Source organism: Microtus oregoni, unplaced genomic scaffold, assembly GCF_018167655.1.
Source record: "Microtus oregoni isolate MIOR12 unplaced genomic scaffold, Mior012 000020F_ref0000438, whole genome shotgun sequence".
Classification (NCBI taxonomy): Eukaryota; Metazoa; Chordata; class Mammalia; order Rodentia; family Cricetidae; genus Microtus; species Microtus oregoni.
Window position 1 is genome coordinate 4,084,023 of NW_024543079.1, and position 6,885 is coordinate 4,090,907.

General features: G+C 47.7%; 1 protein-coding gene across 1 annotated transcript in view; it reads right to left on the reverse strand.

Moving 5' to 3' along the window:
• Ncoa3 (nuclear receptor coactivator 3) overlaps positions 1–6,077 on the reverse strand; it is an 88,818-nt gene extending 82,741 nt beyond the window's left edge. The window contains exon 1 of the mRNA XM_041670405.1: positions 5,946–6,077. The gene's annotated coding sequence lies outside the window, so the exon portion shown is untranslated. The remainder of the gene's footprint in view (positions 1–5,945) is intronic.
• Positions 6,078–6,885: the final 808 nt, after the last annotated feature.

The following is a 6,885-nucleotide window of genomic DNA, read 5'->3' on the forward strand; positions in this document are numbered from 1 at the left end:
TACATTCATACACATAAACTAATAAAACAATTTAAAAATAAATAAACTGGCCGGACGGTGGTGGCGCACGCCTTTAATCCCAGCACTTGGGAGGCAGAGGCAGGCGGATCTCTGTGAGTTCGAGGCCAGCCTGGTCTACAGAGCTAGTTCCAGGACAGGCACCAAAGCTACAGAGAAACCCTGTCTCAAAAAAAACAAAAAAATAAATAAATAAATAAATAAATAGATAAATAAATAAATAAGCTGTTATTTCACTCCGTTTCTTGGGAGGCAGAGGCAGAAGAGGCACTTCTGGCCTATGCCAGCCTGGTCTACACAGTCAGTTACAGATGGCAAGGACTATGCAGTAAGATCCTGTTTTAGAAAAAAAATGCAAATAAAAAGATGGGTCAAGCCGGGCGGTGGTGGTGCACACCTTTAATCCAGCACTTGGGAGGCAGAGGCAGGCAGATCTCTGTGAGTTCAAGGCCAGCCTGGTCTACAAGATACAAGAGCTAGTTCCAGGACAGGAACCAAAAGCTATGTAGAAACCCTGTCTCGAAAATTAAAAAAAAAAAAAAAAAAAAAAGATGGGTCAAGAAGGCATAAGTGCTGGGCCATGGCAGGTGCATGCCCACACACATAGAAGAGGGAAGGGCCCACAGATTTGAGTCTATCCTAAGGGGGAGCCGGGCGGTGGTGGCGCACGCCTTTAATCCCAGCACTCCGGAAGCAGAGGCAGGCGGATCTCTGGGAGTTCAAGACCAGCCTGGTCTACAAGAGCTAGTTCCAGGACAGGCTCCAAAACCACAGAGAAACCCTGTCTCGAAAAACAAAAAAAAATAAAATAAAATAAAATAAAAATATCATAAGGGGGGAAAAGGGAGAAAAAGAAGGCATTAATGGGCTGGGGAGGCAATTCAGTGGCAGAGAACTTGCCTAGAATACAAGAGATCCAACCCCAGTACCCAAAAAGAAAAGCAAGATATTACTAAGCAATCATCTCAAATGTGTATTTTGTTCACAAATCTTCCAGAAAGAGGATTATTCAGGGCCCCACAGTACACTCCCTCCTTACTAAATGAGTTTCTATTTACTAAGAGGGTGGAAATGCCCTACAAAAAAAAAAAAACTTTTTTCTGGTTTTTCTGAGACAAGGTTTCTCTGTGGCTTTGGAACCTGTCCTGGAACTTGCTCTGTAAACCAGGCTGGCCTTGAATTCACAGAAATCTACCTGTCTCTGCCTACTGAGTGCTGGCATTAAAGGCGTGCACTACCACCACCCGGCACAGAAGTTTTTATACTAGGTGTAATGAAAGTGGCTAGGGGTGTGGACGAGTGGCACAGCCTGCGTTTGACCATCACTCAAAAACATTTAGACACAGGGCTGGAGAACTGTCTCAGGGGTTAAGAGCACTAGCTGCCCTCGCAGAAGATTCACAATCCAAGTAACCACATGGCAACTCACAACCATCTATAACTCCAGTTCCAGGGTATTAAAAGTTTCCTCAGGCACCAAACACACACACACATGTGTGTGTATCATACAGGTGAAACACCTATACACATAAAATTAAATACATTTAGGCTTTTATTTTAAAAAGTGAGAAATGAGGGGGCTGGACAGATGGCTCAGTGGTTAAGAACACTGCCTGTTCTTCCAAAGGTCCTGAGTTCAATTCCCAGCAACCACATGATGGCTCACAACCATCTGTAATGAGGTCTGGTGCCCTCTTCTGGCCTGCAGGCATACATGTAGTCAGAATATTGTATACATAATAAATAAATAAATATATTAAAAAAAGTCAGAAATTATTTAATACAATCCATAATGACATAGCTCTACTATCATTCTGGGTTTTTTCTAAGTTTTCCTAATGTGTGTGTGCCTGCATGAGTTTATGTGCACCACATGCAGGCAAAACACTATGGAGGCCAGAAAGGAGCATTAGATCCCCTGACCTTGAGTTGCCACGTGGGTGCTAGGAACTCTGGAAAAGCAATAAATTCTCTTAACCACTAAGCCACCTCTCAGTCCCCCGTTCAATTATTTTAATGAACTGTTAGTAAATTTTGTTGCTGTTTTTTTCAAGGTGGTTTCTCTGTGTAACCCTGACTGTACTGCAACTGGCTTTGGTAGAACAGGCTGGCCTCAAACTCAGATCTGCCTCCATAGTGCTGAGATTAAAAGCATACACGACCACCTCCTGGCAGACTGTTAGTAATCTTTTAATATTATTTATTTTATTGAGTGTATATGACTGCCTGTGTGTATGTACGTGCACCATGTTCAGGAGCCTGGGGAAGAAAGATAAGGGCACTGGATGCCATGGAGTTGAAGTTACAACAGGTTATGAGCTAAGAATCAAACCTGAGTTCTCTAAAAATGCAGCAAAAGCTGAGCAGTGGTGGCGCACGCCTTTAATCCCAGCACTCAGGTCGGGCGGTGGTGGCGCACGCCTTTAACACCAGCACTCGGGAGGCAGAGGCAGGCGGATCTCTGTGAGTTCAAGACCAGCCTGGTCTACAGAGCTAGTTCCAGGACAGGCTCCAAAGCCACAGAGAAACCCTGTCTCAAAAAAGCAAAAAAAAAAAAAAAAAAAAGCAAAAAAAAAAAAAAAAAAAAAAAAAAAAAAAATACCAGTACTCAGGAGGCAGATGCATCTATGTGAGTTCGAGTCCAGCCTGGTCTACAGAGTTCCAGGACAGGTTCCCAACACTACAGAAAAACCTTGCTTGAAAACTGCCCCTCAAAAAAAAAGAAAGGGAGGGAGGGAGGGAGGGAGGGAGGAAGGAAGGAAGGAAGGAAGGGCAGCAAGTACTCTTAACCACTGAGCCATCTTTTCAACTCTCCAGTACTAATTTTTAAAACCATTCTAGCAATACAAAGTAGGATATGCCTATAATCCCACTTGAGAGGCTAAAGCAGGAGGTAGAGTTCAATGATGCAGAGGTTTACAAAAAGTGAGCATCCTAGCCAAATGAGGTGTCTGTCATATCTCTAATTCCAGCACTAGGAGGAGGCTGAGGCAGGCAGATGATGAGTTCAAAACCAACCTGAACTATAAGCTCCAGGTTCTACAACAGCCTGAACAATGAGACCATCTCAAAACACCAAAGATAGGGGCTGAGAGATGCTTACTGGTTAAAAGAACTTGCTACACTTACAGAGGATCAGGGTTCACACTCTAGCATCTACAGTTCATCATTAGAAATTCCAGTTCCAAGAAAGCTAATGCTCTCTTCTGATCTCACATCTTCTTCTGGCCTCCGAAGACACCAGGCACAGATGTGGTATACCAACACATGCAGACATAACACACACACACACACACACACACACACATATCTCAATTTGGGGGGTTGGAGATGGCTCAGTGGTTAAGAGCACTCAGGCTATTCCTACAGAGCACCCAGGTTTGATTCCCAACATCCTCAGGATGGCTTACAAACATTTTTGTTTATTTTGTTTTGACTTTTGATTATTAAGACAGTGTCTGTGTAGCCCTGACTGTCTTGGAACTCACTCTGCAGATCAGGCTGACCTCAATCAAACTCAAGAGATCCACCTGCCTCTGCCTCCCGAGTGCTTGGATTAAAGGAGTAAGCCACCACACCCAGCTCACAAATATCTTTAAATCCAGTTCCAGGGAACTGACACCCTCTTCTGATCTTTTCAGGCAATAAGCACGCACATGGTGAACAGATATACATGCAAGCAAAATAACACGCATAAAACAATTTTTAAAAAAGACAATCTTGTTGATCACATGCTGGCGTCTGTGTTCTGAAGACCTCTTTGGTTAAGGGATGCTTTCTGGTAGAAACTGTTTACAATTACAGCCTCTCACCAAGTCCACAATTCCCAACTACAAATGTACTTTTCTATATCCCAAAAACTGGCATGTGACTTTTTGTTTTCTTATGTTGATTGGACAATTAAGTCCTTTCTATCAACATATAATTTAGGATCAGAGGCACTTTAGATTACTGTTCATTTAAGTTCAGAACCTGAAGCAACCTCCAGCGACACAGGAGCTACTTACTGTGTTGATATCGTTTTACATGTTACCAACAGAGGCTTCATCTTACAATGGACCCTCAGGGTTCCTCACCCTACAAGCTATTATTTCCTTAAGGGTTTTACACCAAGCAACAGAAGCACTCAATTCAAAAGAGCCTTTCTAACAGCTATCAAGATTTTTTTTTTTAATGTATGTCCAAGCACAAGGTGGATGCCTGGTCTCACAGAGGCCAGAAGAGGGCGACTCCTAGAACTGGAGTTAGAGACAGTTGCTGGATGCTGGGAATCAATTCCGGGTCCTCTAGAAGAGCAAGCAGCCTGTGGTCTTAACCACTGAGCCATCCCTCCAGCTCCTCCAGGTGTAAAGATAGCAAAAAGAAAACACTGTTCCCACCCCATTTCTCTCTGTTCCTTCTTTCTGTATATACCTGCTGCTCTTTAGTCCCAAAGCCAAACATAACCCATGAATGGCTAGCAGTCATTGCCTCAGAGAATATTTTTGTTCTTCTCAGTTAGGTGTCATATATGGAAAAACCTATTCTAAATAAACAGATAGCCATTTGATTTTTCAAAAGAGCAAACGGTTCACGAACTCGGAGGTTTACACACAGCATATTTGCTGAAGATTTGGAATCCACACTCCTCCCCTGGCATCTCGTCTGCACAACAACCTGCAGAAACAAATCCTGAGGCTTTCCTGCAGCACAGATCGGCCAGCCGATCCGATGAGAGCTGGCGTTTAAATCTCGGACAACCCTGACACCAGCGCTCTCATCTCATTCAGTCCACTTAGCCTGCAGCAGACTGGGGACTCGCCTTCCTGGTCCTTTACCGCACACGCTTAATTACAAAAACAAGTTGGCTTTGAAGCGCTACTCAGAAACTGAAAAAAAAAAAAAAAAAAAAAAAAGGAAGTCTTCGCATTTGGGAGGGGGAGAAAAGTTACTCGACTTCAAGACAGTCTCCTACCTTCCGTGTCATACAGTATGGAGTCCTGGGCTCCTGTTCCGTGGGCCTGAGATGATCTGGCCTCTCCCAGCTGCTTTACTGGTTAACTTTTTCCACCCTGGGCGCCCTCAAACTGCCTACGAAGTAGCATTGCCTCCCACTTCACACAGGCTGTGAGGCTCGGTTCATTTAAACTATTGCGAACAGAATCAATGAACGAATCAAGACTGGGAATTTCGGAAGGTGAAAGTAATCGCGTTGATAGGTGACACTAAACGGCAGAGCCGGTATCCACGCGTACAGAGGGCAGATCCCGCACTCATCTCCCGAACCCACGCTACACACCTCCAATTCCTCATACACATCGCGGACCCCGCATCCACCCCGTACTCGCCACGCACAGACCGCAGACCCTGCACTCATCCCTCACACCTCCACTCACCCTGCACACACCACCACACACCTCGAACACCGCACACTCATCTTACACGCCCTGCATCCACCCTGCAGACTCCACGCTCACCCTGCATCCACCCCACACACCTCGTAGACTCCGGATCCACACCACATACCTGGCACATCGCGCAGACCCCACATCCATCTCACACACACACACACCCCAGACCCTGCTCTCACCACGCACACACCCCCCGCACTCAGCCCGCGCGCACCGCAGACTCCGCGTCCGCCGCGCCCGCTCGCAGCGGAGCTCCAGCCTCTGCCCGCTGAGTCCGAGTCCGCACCGCCGGGCGGCGCCGGCGGGAAGAGGAGGCTGCGCTGCGCTTCTCCGACCCGGGACTCGGCGGGGGGGAGCTCAAGCAGCAGAGGCCGCGGCCGCGAACTCCTCGCGACCCTGCGCGGGCCCCGAAGCCCATCACCGCCCGCCCGATCCTTGTCGCCTGCGCCGCGCGTTGCCGGGGACCCCCGAGACCCCCGCCCGGGGCCATGCCGCCGGCCTCGCCCGCTGCCTGCCGCCGCCTTTCTCTCCACTCACCGCTCGCCGCCATCTTCCCCCAGCGCAGCTCTCGATCGGAAACTCACAGCTCAGCCCCGGCCGCCGACACCGACTCCGCCGAGGCCGCCGCCGGCGATCTGAGGAGCTGAGGCGGCCGCCGCTGAACCCGCGGCGCGGGGGCCGCCGGGATTTGTAGTCCTGTGGCCACGCCCAGCACTACGGGTCCCAGGGGGCCGTGCGCGCGGTAGAGGCGTGGTCAAGTGGTCTGGATGCCTCCAGCCCTCCAAGGACCTCGAGCGGCTGTGTTAGTTTTCCCGCTTGCTCATCTCCATTCTGGAATTCCTGACATCTATGGAGTGTTCATTGTGCGCCAAGCACCGGTCCTCAAGACAAGCAGCTGAGGGGGCGTCGTCCTTACTTTTCAGACGCCCTGCTATGTCACTGGCTGAAAGGGTTTTGGGTCACTAGGTATTTAGTCCCCCGGTGTGATCTCTCAAGTATCATGATTTACACCAGAGAACAACTTATATTAGAGTGGGAAGAACTGGGAGACGCTACCTTAACCAAGGGAGGCTTGAACTTAGAGTCACCGGGAGTGGCTCAAACTGTCATCACGCGTCTCCCAGTAGGATGCGAGGCAGAGCAGAAGGCTGACTCAGTAGTGTTTTGGGACCTGAATCTAACAAGAAAAAAAAAGACAAATTCAAAATGCGCAGCATTCTATAGAACCAGTCTGTGTGACCTACGCCTCGGGAACTGGAGGCACGAGAAACAAAAATGCAAGGTCAACCTCCCAAACAGGTTTACAGTCTGCCTGGACTAAGAAAATAAAAAGATGCCTAACCAAAATAAATAAATAAAAGTCAGAGCAAAAAATCGTAGTCTTATTTTCTTTCTTTTCTTCTTTTTAGATTTTAAGACAGTTTCTCTCTGCATAGCTCTGACTGTCCTGGAACTCGCTCTGTAGACCAAGCTAGCC